This window comes from Brachycentrus maculatus, unplaced genomic scaffold (assembly GCF_059751285.1).
Source record: "Brachycentrus maculatus isolate JH-2025_06_01 unplaced genomic scaffold, ASM5975128v1 h1tg000162l, whole genome shotgun sequence".
NCBI lineage: Eukaryota > Metazoa > Arthropoda > Insecta > Trichoptera > Brachycentridae > Brachycentrus > Brachycentrus maculatus.
In genome coordinates, this window is record NW_028280915.1 from 11,543 (window position 1) to 28,360 (window position 16,818).

The window sequence follows — 16,818 nt, forward strand, 5'->3', positions numbered from 1 at the left end:
TGTTACTGGACTACAAAAATCATATTAAATTATTTCGGCCCTGATATTTTGTACCTATAGTAGTAATGAACTAAAAACAATAGTTTCCAATATTTTGAATTTGTTATTAAAATTATTGTTAATTTTTTTTGTCATTTATTTTAAAACATATTACATACAATAGAGTAACATTTGTAATATTCCCGATGAGTAATTTCCATTACTCATTTTATGATTAAAGTTAACAAGGTACCTACAAAAATGACAAAATTATAAAACAAAGTAAATAAGATACGTAAAACACCGTATTTTAAAATGATACGGATTGTATTGAACACCCGTCACAATAGATTTTACCAAATAGTGGTATTTACCAATTAAAACTTGAATTTAAAATCAATTGTAATATTTGAGCATATCGTTGTCATACCAAAAGTGACCAAGTGCATTTCTTACAAACACTATTTGATATCTTACTAGCTTAATATTGCCCTGAAAAATATCCCGAAGGATTTTAAACTTGGAAGTATAATATATTGACTTGGTAAAAATGACTTGAGATGTTTATTTTCTTGCCAAGCAAAAGTGACTTAAATGGCCCTCCTGAACATTTTACCTTTTGTTAGTTGGTCACTTTCTCCTGTATGACTACGATATGATTAATCGAATAAATACCTAATATATGAGAGATATTTCTCGAATAATCCGTTTATTTTTTACATTGTAATGTTGTCGGATACAATAAATACGCATTATTTCATAAAAATGGATTAGACGCCATTGCTTTTTGTTCAAAAGACAGTACGTAACACCAAATAATAATTAAGTGCTTACTCAGAAATGTACATCATGGGTGTTCTGTTTTAGCTCGTAAATTATCTTTCAATAGTTATCTGTGTAACAACTACTTAAAATCAAATTAAGTCGGTGGTCATACATGAAACACCTTCATACAAATATACTAGAATGTGTTTATTTTATGACTAAGGTCTGGTACAGATAATAACAATAAAAAACCGATGTTAAATAGTTTTCTTATCTAAACAGGAACAAAAAATATAGAATATATTTATTCAAACCCTTATCCGCACCTCAGTGGTGCATAGGGCACTGCATTATAAACGCAGTGTTATCTTGAACGTTAACACACAAAGGAAAGGTGATCAGCCCTCAGGTACCAGTCCAGGGTGATATTGAATAAATATTTGAGTGGAAAAAATCACTCATATTTATTTGACCCCCCCTGGGAATCGAACCCAGGACATCCAGAACGGTAGCCGAGTGTGCTGACCATTACACTACGGAGGCAGACCATATGAAGTTGCTTATATTTGGGATATGGGAATATATTCTCTCAAAAACACTTACTTATTAGATAGTGTAAATATTATTTTTTAACATCTCATCAAAGATGAAGAAGAATATGGAAGTCTGGGCATTTATGGGGCTGACGACCGTCATATGCTGGTTTAAGCGATCACTTTACACACGTGTAACATTCACCAATTCTACCCATTATTGACAACCACACCACTCAAATTCTTGGAAGTTCTACATATATATATGAACCAATTTAGAAACCTTGTTCTTGAATCACTAGAACTTCATTAGAGACATCTATTGGTGAGATGTAAAGAAGCTTTTTATCAAGCAGAAACTCTTATATTAGTATGTGAGGTCCGAATCCTGGATTATAATCACACACATGAGTGTAAAGGCCATCCAAATTGCTCCCGAAAAAAAAGTTCCCTTTTAAATGTGCACATTGATAAAACAAATAATCCTTCCTTCCAAAGGTCCTTCCTTCCATAGGATATACATACATATGTACGGAACGTGCCTGTTATGAGGTTACGAATTCAAATCTGGACCCCATTGATAAAAAAATCCTCATCTCATTAATACATACATATGTTACGCCCAACATACATGTAACCCAAGCACCACGGAAACAAGAATTATAAATTATAATAATATTAGTATTTTTTTATTGTTTCGTATAAATTACAAGTTACCTACTTGTATTTCGTATGCCATGAAAAAGTGTTGTTTATTAGCCAGAGACACCTATCAATATCAACTTTAAATGTCATTAATCATGGTATTATTACTATAAAAAATAGATTGACTGACGTTATTTTGACATTGTGTGATTAAATTTATAAAATAAAATTATTCATAAGTTCATGGTCATTGTAAATCCTATTTTATAAAAGAATTTTTACTTGTTATTTATAATACTAAACATTTATACTGACGTCTTATTAATAATTTATTATATGTAATATGCATAAATTCATATAATATGAGCGTTTTAGAAAAAAAAGTTTTAATTTATTCCGAAGATAAAACAATTATAATGGTTGAATAAAAATAAACAATTTAAAAAAAAGTTGCAGCAATCTCATATTATGACTAATCTAATTTATTACTTAAAAAATAACATTGTTATATAATACTACATACGAGTATCTTATTATAACTTAATTTTAAACACGACTAGTTTCGAAGCAGATAGCAGATTTTCTTCTAGATTAAATTAAAGTAAACAATTTTTTTAAGTTACAAGAAAAGTTCTGATTTTTCTATATAACAAAGCAATTTGCTTCGTAACCGACAGTTGTCGAAATGAAATTATAATAAGAAACATGTATGTAGTTTTAGGAAAATAAGATTATTTTTAAGTAATAAAATGGTAAATAACAAATTTATTGGTTCAAAAGCATTATTTTTTGTTTGTTTATGTAGTTTTTATTTCATGTTATTATTGTAAATCTTCCGTATATATAATATCTGTTTTTTTCTTAAATGTAAAACTTTATAAAAAATTAAAAATTATAGTTTAATCAAAATGTTTACGTCACTATTATTATTAACTCTATCCTAAAGTGGATGACTAGGTAAAGAGTAATATAAAATGAACATTTTTAATGTATTATTAGAAATTCGCTTGTTGTTTTTAACGAAACTATCTTCAACTATGTATGATCGAGAATTCCGAGAAATTTAATTTATGACATGTGTTATCAATTTTCCGAACAATGTTTCAAAGTTGACTTCGAGTAAATTTGCTTAGATGACAAAATCAAAATGCCTCAGATTGTTGTAGACGCTATAAGCGGCTATTAAATTATTTGAGCAAGCTGACAATCTAGCCTTATTTAAACTTGTCAATAAAAATAAATTGATCAATCACATTTTTCCATGATTTACAGAAGCAGACATTTGCTGGTTTTAAATATTTACTTATTTGATTTTGTCGATAAAAAATTACCTAGATTATTGGAATTTTTTAAACACTAAGCTCAAAGAAGAATTGACCGAAACTATAATAATTTGGAACTGTTTTTTTGAAATTATTATATAAAAAATTAAGAATCATATGTTTTCATACATATTGATATTTTGAAGAATTATTTTATTTTCTTAAACAAGTAACTTATTTTGAAATATGTGGTTTTAAGTACAGACTTTTATTATGTTTCAATAATTTTATTTGTAATTTTTATTATTATTTTTGTGTTTAGAGAATCTTGTATAAAATGTTAAAAATTTGCGATTTTATAAACTATCAAATGAAACACGGCTCCGTTAGAAATTTAATATAATTCGTATTTCAAGATAGGTAACGCATTAGTTTCAAAGTACACAACAATGTAAGCGAATGCTTTAAAACCAATACTTTGTATTTGGTATCGTTGAGAAGTTCTTCTTTTTACACGCAAATCAGCAAATCATGAAGAGCAATAGTAAATAATTCAATTTGCAACATGCTGCCCGCGTAGCCACCTTCGTAAGTAGATACTGTTTACGTTGTACATTTAGGAAATCAGGCAACTCAAATGCCTGAAAATTTGTAGAACAAATACGTTATCATCATGAACCAAATGAACTCACAGAAGGCCAGCAGGTACACGATGAATCCTTTCTTAATATTCGTTTATCAATATACATAAACATATGTACTCGTATATTATTTATCGTGGTTAAAATACGTATCGAATACGGTTTTGCAACACAAATACGATACAGATAAGACTTTTGTATCCTTGATTAAGTACTATCAAATAATATTGAGTACAAGTCCCTTTCCAAGCACAAGAGCTTAGTCTTTTTTTATGGAGGCACAGCTTAACTAGAATAAGTAGAAATATGTATTCAATAAATTAAAATGTATTATTTTTTGTAACAATATTAAAAAATATAAATATTTGCACTGACATTTCTTAGTGGAACTGCATTTTATATAATAAAATAACAACTAAATAGTTTTTGCCACATATATTTGATTTGACCAGTGATTTTAAATTTGATCAGACCAGTTTGAAATGTGGAAAAAAACGATATTAGTAGTTGTTATTTTATTAAGCAAAATTAATATTACAAAAAAACTCTTTGTACTCAGGTTTCGTACCGTGCATGTACTCATATTAGTATAATAGCACCAGATTTAAGGAGACATCGGTTGTTTGTGTTCCGTGAAGCGTATACTTCAGAATTCACGTGGTCGCCGCTAGTACCCCCGCCCGCCGCGCCGCTGCCCCGCCGAGCCCCTAGCCGCCCCTGCGAGAACACCTCGCGGTCGGAAAACTTCAAGCCCGCCGCCAGTACTAAATGTACTGGCGTGAAAAGCCAGTGTTTTCCTCGATCGTATACGCGAGCGCCGGTCCGCGAGATCGTCATTAACTCTTTCAAAAGTGGGTAAATTCGGCATTTAAAAATCTTAATAAATAATCAAGTTATTTGTGTTTTCGTGCACATTTAAAAAAAGTGGTTAAATTCATGAAAATTGCATCTAAAAATCATGATAATAACACATCTACTTTATAATTTTTGTAAATTTTATATGCGGTTATAAATCAAATTTTAAAATAAAATCAAGTTTTTATTGTGTTTTAGTGCACACTTAAGTGGTAAAATTATTAAAAATCGCGTTTGAAATCACGATAAAAACACATGTACTAAATATTTTTGTAAATATTGTACGCTGTAATAAATCAATTTTTTCTCGTGCTTTTTCAGCAAAGATTTTCTTGGAAGCTAGTCAGTTATTTTGGACAAAATTGCGTTACATAACACACATGTTATTTTCTTGTCTGAAGATTTCCGTGTGTTGCTTGCTCGAAATTAACATAAAATTCGTCGAGTGCTATATAATCGCAGTGAACCAACAACACAAAACAACGCTATAATTTATTAGTATCTCGGTACATTCTCTTGGGACATATATTATTTATACTTTATCATTCTTTTGTTTATCTTCTTCACGATTTCGTTTCGCCCTACCTTGAAAATTATACGAATAATTAAGTTTTCTTGGTGCTCGGAATACATTATTATATGTTACATACGCGACCGTCACACGCTCGTGTATCGTAATTATCTAAGTGTCGTGAAGTTGTTGCTGATATTCTATTTTTCCGACATGAATGCATAACCCGAGATAAATTACCTCAAGATACCGAGATAAATGGCAATTTTTAAGGTTATCGCAGTGTCTAAAACACATCTTTACAGTAGCATTGAACAATTATGGTGAAAATATAAGGCCAACTTATAAATTATACTCGATTCAACCGCTGTAATGTCATTGCGTGAGAGAAATATTAATACAGGTGCTAGGTACTGCCTGATAAATGAACTATATGTGTCTATACCTCATTCAGTAGGTACTTTGAAGTTCATTGCGTAATAAAATGTTATATATTTTTTAACCTTGTGAGTACGTTACGGTTCTAGGAATTAAAAAAAAATCTGCTCATGCGTGTTGAGGAGATAAACAAACATAAAAAAATTAATTCCATTTTAAGAATAATATTTTTGATGTAATAAATCCAGTTATTTTAGTATTTAATAATCACATATTTTTATATATTCGGCGTCTATAAGAAGATACATGAATATGGAAGAGGTGAAGATTGTTTGCAAAGACTGAATTGTGTGGTGCTCTATTATCTCTGCCTACCCCTGCGGGAAAGCGGCGTGTTGGTTAGATATTTAATTTGATTGAGTTGAGTTAGTTTCAAATGAATTTTATTTATTTTTCAGATTAAATGTGAATATTGGTCCACGAGATGGACCATTTCAATCACGAAAAAAGTCATATGTTTTATATCTTTGGAGGATATGAATCATATGACTTTTATTCACGTCACTTTGATTCTGTGAGCAATATTTACTCATGTAAATCTTTGATGGGGTGAAAATGATATGTTTTATTTATGTAGATACATATTACAGACATATTCAAATATATACACAGCAATAAAGAAGGAGTGAAAATATCATAAAAATGAATTTTGTAATAAGCAAAATAATTATTTGGTATGAAGGCAAAATCCTACTCGCAAGATTCCTTTTAAATCCTTTAAAAAAAAAGACCGATATTTGTCAGAGATTTGTGTTTATATAAGCAAATTATTAAACTGTGTGTGAAGCTGAATGAACTAATTAAAATTAATTTCGAATTTGGTTGACTGTATATGTTTATTATTACAAAAATGAGATTAAAGTTTATCAGATGTTTTTTTGAAATTGATGAAAATTCTTTAAGGACGATTAATTAAATCATTAAATTAAAAAAGGTAATTACGCCGAATGATTTAAAACACTTAAGAAATCATGAAAAAACCACTCCTGGTAATCAATTCACACGAGAATCTTTTTCTTTTTGGTGCCTAAAGAATATTTTTATCACTAAGAACAATGGTGTCCATATAAAGTACTCACATTTATTACTAAAAAAAAAGAAGTTTGCTTGGAACGACATTCAACGACATTGTCAACCTCCAAGGTCTTGGTCAAGTCGGAATGCAAGTTCATTAACGTCATTTTGTATGTAAGTTATAATACTATGCATGTATTACGTATCTTCATACATAAATCTATGCCACGTGACTGACGCACATAAAAACCTTTATAAATTGCAAATACAAAATAGCGTTTGTAATGAAATCAAACTTCAACCCTCGACTTGCGACGTTTCGCACTTACGACCTTGGTGTACTTGCATGTGACATAAATAAAGCAGTCAATTCCGGGGATTTTCGTAAAATTGAACATTTGTATAGACATATTTAAGAGAATCCTCGTGACTGTTCGTTATGTTTATAGGAAGTGCGATTCCTTTCACATCAAGGGAAATGTCAAAAGCATCATTATTGTGAATAAAGTTAGAACTTTCTATTTTTATGATACTCAACTTACGACCGATACCAAGGAAACTGTCATAATCGTAAGTCGAGGAATACTTGTATTAGGTTATGTAAAGATTTTATCAAAATAAAACTGAGTAAGATAATCACAATAAATAAAAAATGTAGAAAAAATGTATATCGCTGTCTACCTTTTGGTCTTTGAGGGATTCGTACAGCATAAATACATACACTTATAAAACGAGTAAAAGTATGCAACTCCGGATATAATAGCTATCGCTGTATTTTTTTTAATTGAATTTGTTATTTTTTACTAACTCATTAATTATTTTTAAATGCACTATAAACAAAATCACGATACTTTAAACAAAAACAAAAAAAGGAGAAAAATTCCTCCTCCAAGCACAAGAGCTCAGTCTCTTTTTGGAGAGGCTCAGCACAACTAAAATTATAAGATTTTGTAAAAATGTAATTGTCAAAAAAAAAAGATTAACTCTTCTTACAGCCTACATTGAGGTACTTCCATAAACTCAGTGGTGGTATTACAAATTTGTATTTATTTAGGCATTATTATAGATTGGCAGTGATAGGGACATCAAAAGCTTTTAAATGTAAATTCACAGTAAAATCAGGATACATTTAAATTTACAATTAAATTCACATTTTCTAAAATTTTCGAAACTTAGGTCATAAAATATATTTTCTGTACAAGAGAGATCTGTCAGGAAGTCTAGTTGACTCTGTACAGATCCGGGAGTTCTGTTGGGAGAGCTTTCAATGTGTCTATCTGATATCATGTCCTATGCACCACTGAGTGGGGACAGAGGTTAGATTTACTATTTTATTCTGCTGTATTGATTTGAACCATGTCTTTGTTACACAGTTTTGACACACACAACATACTTATAATAAATTTTATTAAGGATTATGTTTACATTTATTATTTTGTATCGTTATGTTAAGTGGCGTTAATATGGAAAATAGTGAATTTACTAATAGAAAAATTCAATGAAGGACGATTCGTATTTTTTATGTTTGTAGAGTATTGTGATTTACACCCCATTGACAGAAAATCAATATTTTTTCCATATTAGTAAGTGTGTGTGTGTAAGTGCCCTAGATTAATAAACTTACATACATATATAAAGAATGTTATGAATAATTAATGAAATTACAGGAGTCATTTTTTTTTGTAATTCTTACATGCTGTTTTAAATGACGTTATTTCTTAACTTTTTTAACGTTTTCAAGTAAACAACAGGCATAAAAACAAAAAGTAATAAAAATTCTTCCAGTAGTCCTGAATAACGGTTAAACGTTTCGGAAAAAACAGACGTTTTTCTTGGCGGAAATTGAAGGAACCTTGTATATGATAAGCAAACATACAAATCATTGCATTGTAGACCCTGACAAATTAAACGTGCCTTTTTTAATCAATATAATATTAATTAAATATGATACAGTTTTAAAACTTGTTTTACATGTTAAAAACCGGTTTAAAAAATGGAAAAATTAGTATGGAAGATAATTTTGTAATAGTACATACATAGGTTAGGATAGGTTTGGAATTCTTCTCATATATATATGCATTAGGTGTCCTTTATTTTTCAATTTGATTATTTTTAAATGCACAGCAGCTATTTTTTTCAATTTGCTATAAAATACTTGTACAGCGAATTTCAGTTCATTTGAAATACAGTAACCTGTGCCGACTTATACCGGTTCGGTACAAATTCGCGGGCGTCACGCACTCTATCATCATTCGTCATTTGTCGTCATTCAAATGCAATTAGTTGCGATATTATTTTGCCACTTTAGAATAATCAAACATTTTGAACTACCATTATTCTTAAAGAGGAGAATTAGGGAAGACTTTAGGGGCCTCGTCGGCATGGGTTAAAATTATCATACAGGGATGAAATTATGATTGTTATCTGAAAATATCACGGTAGTTATAAAAATAAGGGGAAATGCGTTTTAAATTTGATTTTTTTTTGGTAAAAATTATCGTACCGGGATGAAAGTTTTAATCTGAATAGGTATTGTGCGTCATTATTAATAAAACTATTTAAAAGGCATGATAAAAATAACTAAGCAAATTAAAGAATCGCAAGACAAGTCACTGACACTCCTTTAAACGAGTATTATATTTTATAAAGTTCCTACACATATTAAATTTATAACATTGTAGTTTATTTATTGTATAACATATATATATATATATATATATATATATATATATATATATATATATATATATATATATATATATATATATATATATATATATATATATATATATATATATATATATATATATATATATATATATATATATATATATATATATATATATATATATATATATATATATATATATATATATATATATATATATATATATATATATATATTTTTTTTTTGGCTATGTGAGGGACCCCTAGTATGTATGCATGCCTAATGATTAAAACTATAATATAATATGGTCATGTAAAACAACGCGAGCAATACAATAATATTATGGTTGCATAACACGACTGGAAGATCGTGTTGAAATAATGAACTTGGGATTATAATAAATCGTGATGATTTTAAATCCGTTTATCATGTAATAATTAATTCAATGACTTATATCATCTTTTCTCTCAACTGGTTTATACAATGACTAATGTGCTTTTGTTGTCCTGATAAAATTTTAATTTTTTTCAAATAATGTTTTATTTTAGATATCATACTCTGCCATTACAATGCCAAAAAATGGTTTTCTTCATGAAATTAAATTGTCTTTTTAATTTTATTTATTAATAAACCTGAAAAGAGTGAAATAATAGACCTTGTGATCTTGTTCATTTGAAGAGTTAAAAATTTTATATTTTATTTTATATTTTAATCGTTAGAGTGCTGGGAATAGATATATCGACTCTGGTATACTTTGCCAAAAGCGCGGCCGTCGATATATAGTCGATGACGTCGATGAGTATTTAGGGGATCAATCTGGGAGGTTGTGTCGCAGCGTAAGCGTTTCTTAAGTTAATATTCGTCAATAATATTCACAATTAAACAAATTAGTCTTTTTTTAGTGAAAATTTGAAAACTATTTTATTTAAAAAAAAACTTTAATTTTTTCTCTTACAATGTCCACTAAAATGGACTATTTTCGCAAGAAGATCTTGAACAATTTTAACATACATAAGAGAAAAAGCTAAGAAAGACATAATCCTATTATTATAATTTAGTTTTTTTTTTATAAAAGGATTTCATTTGTTTTTATTTTTATTTGTAAAAACTAATAAATGTATGAATGTCAACATTTTTCTCATTATTAAACATAAGATTATTCACCCTATGGATGATATATCAATATATGTTATATGTAGGTGTCTCAATTTTTAAATGAAAAATGCTCGGACTTCCATCTTCTTTCATTTGAAAACGATAAAAATAATATATAAAAATATAGTACATTCATCAATTTACGTGATTTAAGTAAATTAGTATATTATTAAAGTGGAACCTAATATACACAGAACACAATTCGCTCACTCCTTTCGAGAACGTCATAAATCAAAAATCGTAAATTTTCAGTGGTACATATTTTCGGAATGCCCAAAAAATGTACTATATCCCAGCAAAAGAGGCATATTTTAAACTTAATATTTACCCGCTACAGGGCAGAAAATGTAAGTTTTGCATTTTGAAGAAAAGGTATTGTTTAATAATTTTTTTAAACATACTAAATATTTTTCCAATGGAGAAAAAACCTTCAGGTTTTACCTAAAAATATCTGTTGTACAGTAAAAAGCTCAATAAGTGGCTTGATATTTATTTTTAATACATTGTATTATATTTTTAAACTTTAAAAACGTTCTCCTGAAAAATCAAGTTTTTTGATTTATGACGTTCTTGAAAGGAGTGAGCGATGTATGTATGTCAACATTTTTCTCATTATTAGACATTGGATTATTCACCCTATGTTTTTGAATGAAAGATGATAAGGCTTCCATCTTCTTTCATAAGAAAACGTTAAAAAATAAAATATATTTAAGAATATGGTACATTCATCAATTTACGTGATTTAAGTAAATTGACGTAAATATGTTAAAGTGGAACCTAATATACACAAAACACAATTGTCGCTTACATATACGATTACGTTGGAATTGGGTTATGTAAACATTATTAAATAATTAGTATAAATTACATATGGTACACTAAATTAAACCCCCTTTAGCAGTACTAAGCAAGTTCAATCAGATAATTGACCTATATGGGTTATTCTATCACGCATGTCATAAAGGTAGCTACCACCTCCAATGAACTTCTCATTTTTACATTTATAGTCTGATAACTGACGACCTATATGATAAAAGGTTATTCTTAAAATAAACTAATTTACTAATGTACCCAATTTTTTTGTTCGCATGTTTAAGCAAAGAAGATTTTTTGATATAAATGGAAATGAGTGTTTTATTTTTACATTAATGAAATATTATCTCAGAAGACATACATCATTGAATCTGTGATTATTTCATTTGGACAGAATCAATTGTACTATTGCTTTTTTCAATTATTCTTTCATTCGTTATTTTCAGGGGAGAAAATATTATCATTTTCAGATGATGTACATCAGTGGATCTGTGATCAATTTATTGAGACAAAATCAACTATACGATCGATCTTTTCAGCTATTCTCACTCATTGATTTCGACAGTTTAATAATAACTGTATGGCAATATAAATGTGGAATCTTTAATTAGCTTTATTATTATTAATGTAACTATTTTTGTAAATGTATTGTAATGTATGTTTATTATTGTTAAGGTAATTATTTTTTTAATGTACCCACCTAAAGCTGTACAATTCCTGAACAAATAAATAAATATTTTTAATTAATGTTTTACTTATTAAATATTATTATTTCTTAAAATCTACTGTGACACGTGTTTCAGTGCATTCCGCATCATTTTCAAACACCGTTTTCAAAATGATGAAATATTTTCAAAATAATGCGGAACGCTTCAAAACACATGTCACAGTAGATTTTAAGAAATAGTGGTATTAACTAAGTACAACATTAATTTAATAAAAAATGAATAGATTTTACCACAAAGTGACTGCCGAATCAATCAATGAAATAAATAAATAAATTGAACTTAAAAAAAACATTTGAAATAAAATTTGAAGAGTAATTTTTCCGATTTATATATATATATATATATATATATATATATATATATATATATATATATATATATATATATATATATATATATATATATATATATATATATATATATATATATATATATATATATATATATATATATATATATATATATATATATATATATATATATATATATAAATACATAAATATATATATTTATATATATATATATATATATATATATATATATAATATATATATATATATATATATATTATATATATATATATATATATATATATATATATATATATATATAAATATATATTTATATATATATATATATTATATATATATATATATATATATATATATATATATATATATATATATATATAAATATATATATATATTTATATATATATATATATATATATATATATATATATATATATATATATATTTATATCCATACATGATATAAATATATTATAAATTATATGTGCGTCATTATTTCAAAAGGCTATTTACAAGGCATGATATAAATAATTGAACAATTCAAAGGATTGCAAGACAAGTGAGTGACACACTCCTTGTATTATATTTTTCAAAAGTTACTATACGTATTCAATTTATTACATTGTATTTTATTTGCGATACGATTGTTTCATGTTTATACATATAAAGTAAAATTCATTCATATCCGCTGTAAGTTACGCAATTAAATTCATTGAAATAATCCATTTCTATTCTATAATACATCGTTGCAAAATATTAAAACGTATTTAGAAACATCAATTTAAATGTAATAAAAATTTAGAGTCAAGTAAGAACACGAGATTTTAATTCAGTAATGAATTGATAAAAATAATACCATAGAAATATTTTTTTGCGAAGGGATGTCATGGAAATTGTTCTTAATATTTGTACTATAGTTATTTTACATTGCATACAGTATAGAGTGTATTCTTTTATTCCTATCAGGAATAAAATGGTGAAAAAAGGGCATTTTATCCGACCAACAGGATAAACAATTTGATAGTTTTTATTGATTTTACTTTAATTTTTTTGTTAAAAATATAGACGTACATATATGTACATGCATACATAATATAAACATACAATTTTATACATATTTACATTTATTTTGCGAAGACCCATCAAGCCCTTTAATGAATCTTGTAGGTGTGAAATAATAATAATAATGATTAAGTTTTTTGTTGTGTATATATAGGTGACAAGCAATTTATCTTAAGTAGGTATATATAGTTGTTCTGATGATTGAATAGTTGTTCCGGAACCGATAGTTATCAATTATTGTTTTTAAGAGATATTGCAGAGTGCTATGAGAATATTGGCAATGGCTATAGCAGTCAAGGTTGTATACAAAAAAAATACATTTTTTCAAAATTTATAATTTAAATTTTACTAGGGAATAACCACTTTTACTTTACTGAGTAAATAGTTATTCATACCATGTAAATACTTAAGAAAAAATCGTGAAGTATTAACACAAATTAACTGCCGAATCAATTAACGAAACTGTCACCGATAAATGAATCTGTGAGCATTTTTTCAATACTCGTTGATTCGTATTGAGCGCTCCGTATGCGTTTTATTTTATTTATAACTATCTTAATTATTTAACATACTTGTAATACCGATTCTAATTGCTCTCATGTTGATAATAATTCATTGTTTAATCAAATAAATCAAAGCGGATTGCAAACATTGCTACGAGTCGACGAGTCAATTATATGATTGTTGCACTCACTACTATCTACGATTTAACGATGTCCGTGAATACGAGGGGGTTTCGATAACTGCATAGACGTTAATCTGTATGACATTTGATAGCATATTAAATTTTATCTTTAACTTTAATGATTCATTAGATTTTTCATATGAAAAATTGAAAAAAAAAAATTATTTTGATTTTGAAATTCGTTTGAATATGTAAAACTGGGTAGACATAATTTCTGGAGTTATTTTCTGCATAAACTAACGTTCATTAAATTACTACTATAATAAAAATAATATTTGTCCACATTATATTTTTAATCCGCCTCCACTGCTATCATGTTGAAGGACTCGGGTTCATTCATAAGGGGGTTAAAATAAATTTAAGAAATACAGATGTTTTCATCAATACGTAAAAATACAAACAAATATAAAGTGTTACGTCTTGTCCTTAAATTTGAAATATTGAAAACTGATTAATTGATTCGCAAGTCTCTTTGTGGTAATTTCTATATATATTTTTTACTTAAGTTTTGCTTGATAAATACCACAATTTCTTTAAATTCAGCATCATTTTCAAATACGGTGATAAAAATGCATCGAAACACGTGTCACAATAGATTGTTAGAAAATTGTGGTATTCGCCAAGTTGCACTTTTATAAATAATTACATTTTCAAGAACAGAATTTGTTCTATGTTTTCTCTTTAATTCTATACGAATAGATGTCACCTCAATGAACTTTTTGAAATCCCTACGCGCATAGCTCAGAAATATTGTTTTGATCACCTACGTATATTTCTGTGTCCTTGTTAGGTAGCAATCATCCACAAGTACTGACATCTCACCAAGTTCATGAAAGGTACATTTAAATAATAGGGTGTTCTGATATAAATGTAGGAAAATAATGGTTACATTACCTAGTCATTTTATTCCGGAAACGGTTACATGGTACTTACTTTTTTTTAAACTGCGTAAATATTATGACTTTTGTAAGATGTAACACATTAGCTAGTTGGTATAACAGTTTGAGTTACGTGTTAAATTTTCAAAACACATTTGACTCACATTAAATGTTATTATGTAGGTATGTGAACACCAAAACAAATTATTTTTAGATTAAACAAATTCTCCCTTCAAAGAATAATACATAGTTATATTTTTATAACAGAATTGTCTTTAATAAATAACAAATGTTTACGTGTACATACTACTATTACTATTACGCGGCTTATCTGCAGGGTTAGGCTGAGAGGATAGAACGCCACACAAGTCTGTTCTGACGTACCTACTCCTAGCTTCCTCTACATTTATACGTCTAATCTAATAAATCCTTCGATAACTTTGATGTTTAACACGACTAGATTGATTTTGTAGTGCAAGTATTTTTTGGCTGTATTTGTTCAGGTCTTCCATCTATTTTTGTCAAATAGATTCTTATTATCTCATCATACATTCGGTTCACATGCTTTCATAACCTCAAAAACCTTTCCGAACACTTTCAATTACAAACACTCTCCTTATCATTCATCGTTCACTTTGTGTAATACCACATTAATAAACATTGATTCGTGACTTCCAGTTCCGGAGTAATCAGTAGTGTTTCGGAATTAGTGTTAATGAAAATGGTATTACACAAAGTGAACGATGAATGATAAGAGAGTCTTATATTACCATACTACAAAGTTAACAATGCTTTTAATATGTAAAATATACTTTCAGTTATCCCCAACATGGAGTTTTGAATACATAATAATATGTTTTAATTTTTTAATCAATCACAGATTTTTTGAGTCTACTAAGTTGTATTTAACCTAAACCTAAACACTTAAAATTGTGACAATTGTTTCACCTAGTTATGGCATTTTCAAACGCCAAATCAATAAATAATCATATGTATTTTGAACAAAAAATATAAAAATTAGTATTACTTACCTCTTTACATCCTTCATATATTTCTGACCGTAATTCAGGCATCACGTTCACACAAAACAGAATCACGTTCACTGTGGATTAAAAATAATAAAACAATTATTGTTTATTTAAAAAAAAATATCACCAACAATAGTAATTCGGTTTCAAGAAATGTGAGGTTAAAGTACAATTAAGTTTGATTTTATCACTTTACCGTTTATGCGTTGTCGTTTAGTAATTATTATAAATTCTATTTTTATTACTTCGTAACTGGTTTAAAGAAATATATATTGAGTTTAAAATTGCACGTGTTACGTTTTGTGGATATTTTTTTATTATTCTAGCACTGCACTTTTGACGTAAATATCGAACTTGTACTTGGCCCAGAGTATTGTTGCCAATGCACTTAAACGTAAATTAACGAGCCCGGCGGAGTTATACACCACTTTAAAAATTAATCGTTATACAAGTGAAATTGTGATTAAAGACTAATTACTGTGATCCAAATGACCTTGTGATATAAATCACGTGTAACTAACTACTACCTTCGAAGAACTAAAAGCTGGATTTCTCGACCGTCCAAGTGTCTGTTGTCATAGATGAGACAACAGATGTCCCTATTGATATTGGTGAGTACTAATGACCTTGTGATATAAATCACGTGTAACTTACTACTACCTTCGAAGAATTATAAGTTGGATTTCTCGACCGTCCAAGTATCTGTTGTCATAGATGAGACAACAGATGTCCCTATTGATATTGGTGAGTACTAATGACCTTGTGATATAAATCACGTGTAACTTACTACTACCTTCGAAGAATTATAAGCTGGATTTATCGACCGTCCAAGTATCTGTTGTCATAG

The 16,818-nt window shown here is 27.9% G+C and overlaps 1 protein-coding gene across 1 annotated transcript in view; it reads left to right on the forward strand.

The window, feature by feature from the left end:
* The first annotated feature begins 4,584 nt into the window (after nt 1–4,584).
* Nucleotides 4,585–16,818, forward strand: part of LOC148308483 (uncharacterized) — a 237,574-nt gene continuing 225,340 nt past the window's right edge. Inside the window, exons 1-2 of the mRNA XM_088261631.1 lie at nt 4,585–4,676; nt 16,298–16,582. The gene's annotated coding sequence lies outside the window, so the exon portion shown is untranslated. The remainder of the gene's footprint in view (nt 4,677–16,297; nt 16,583–16,818) is intronic.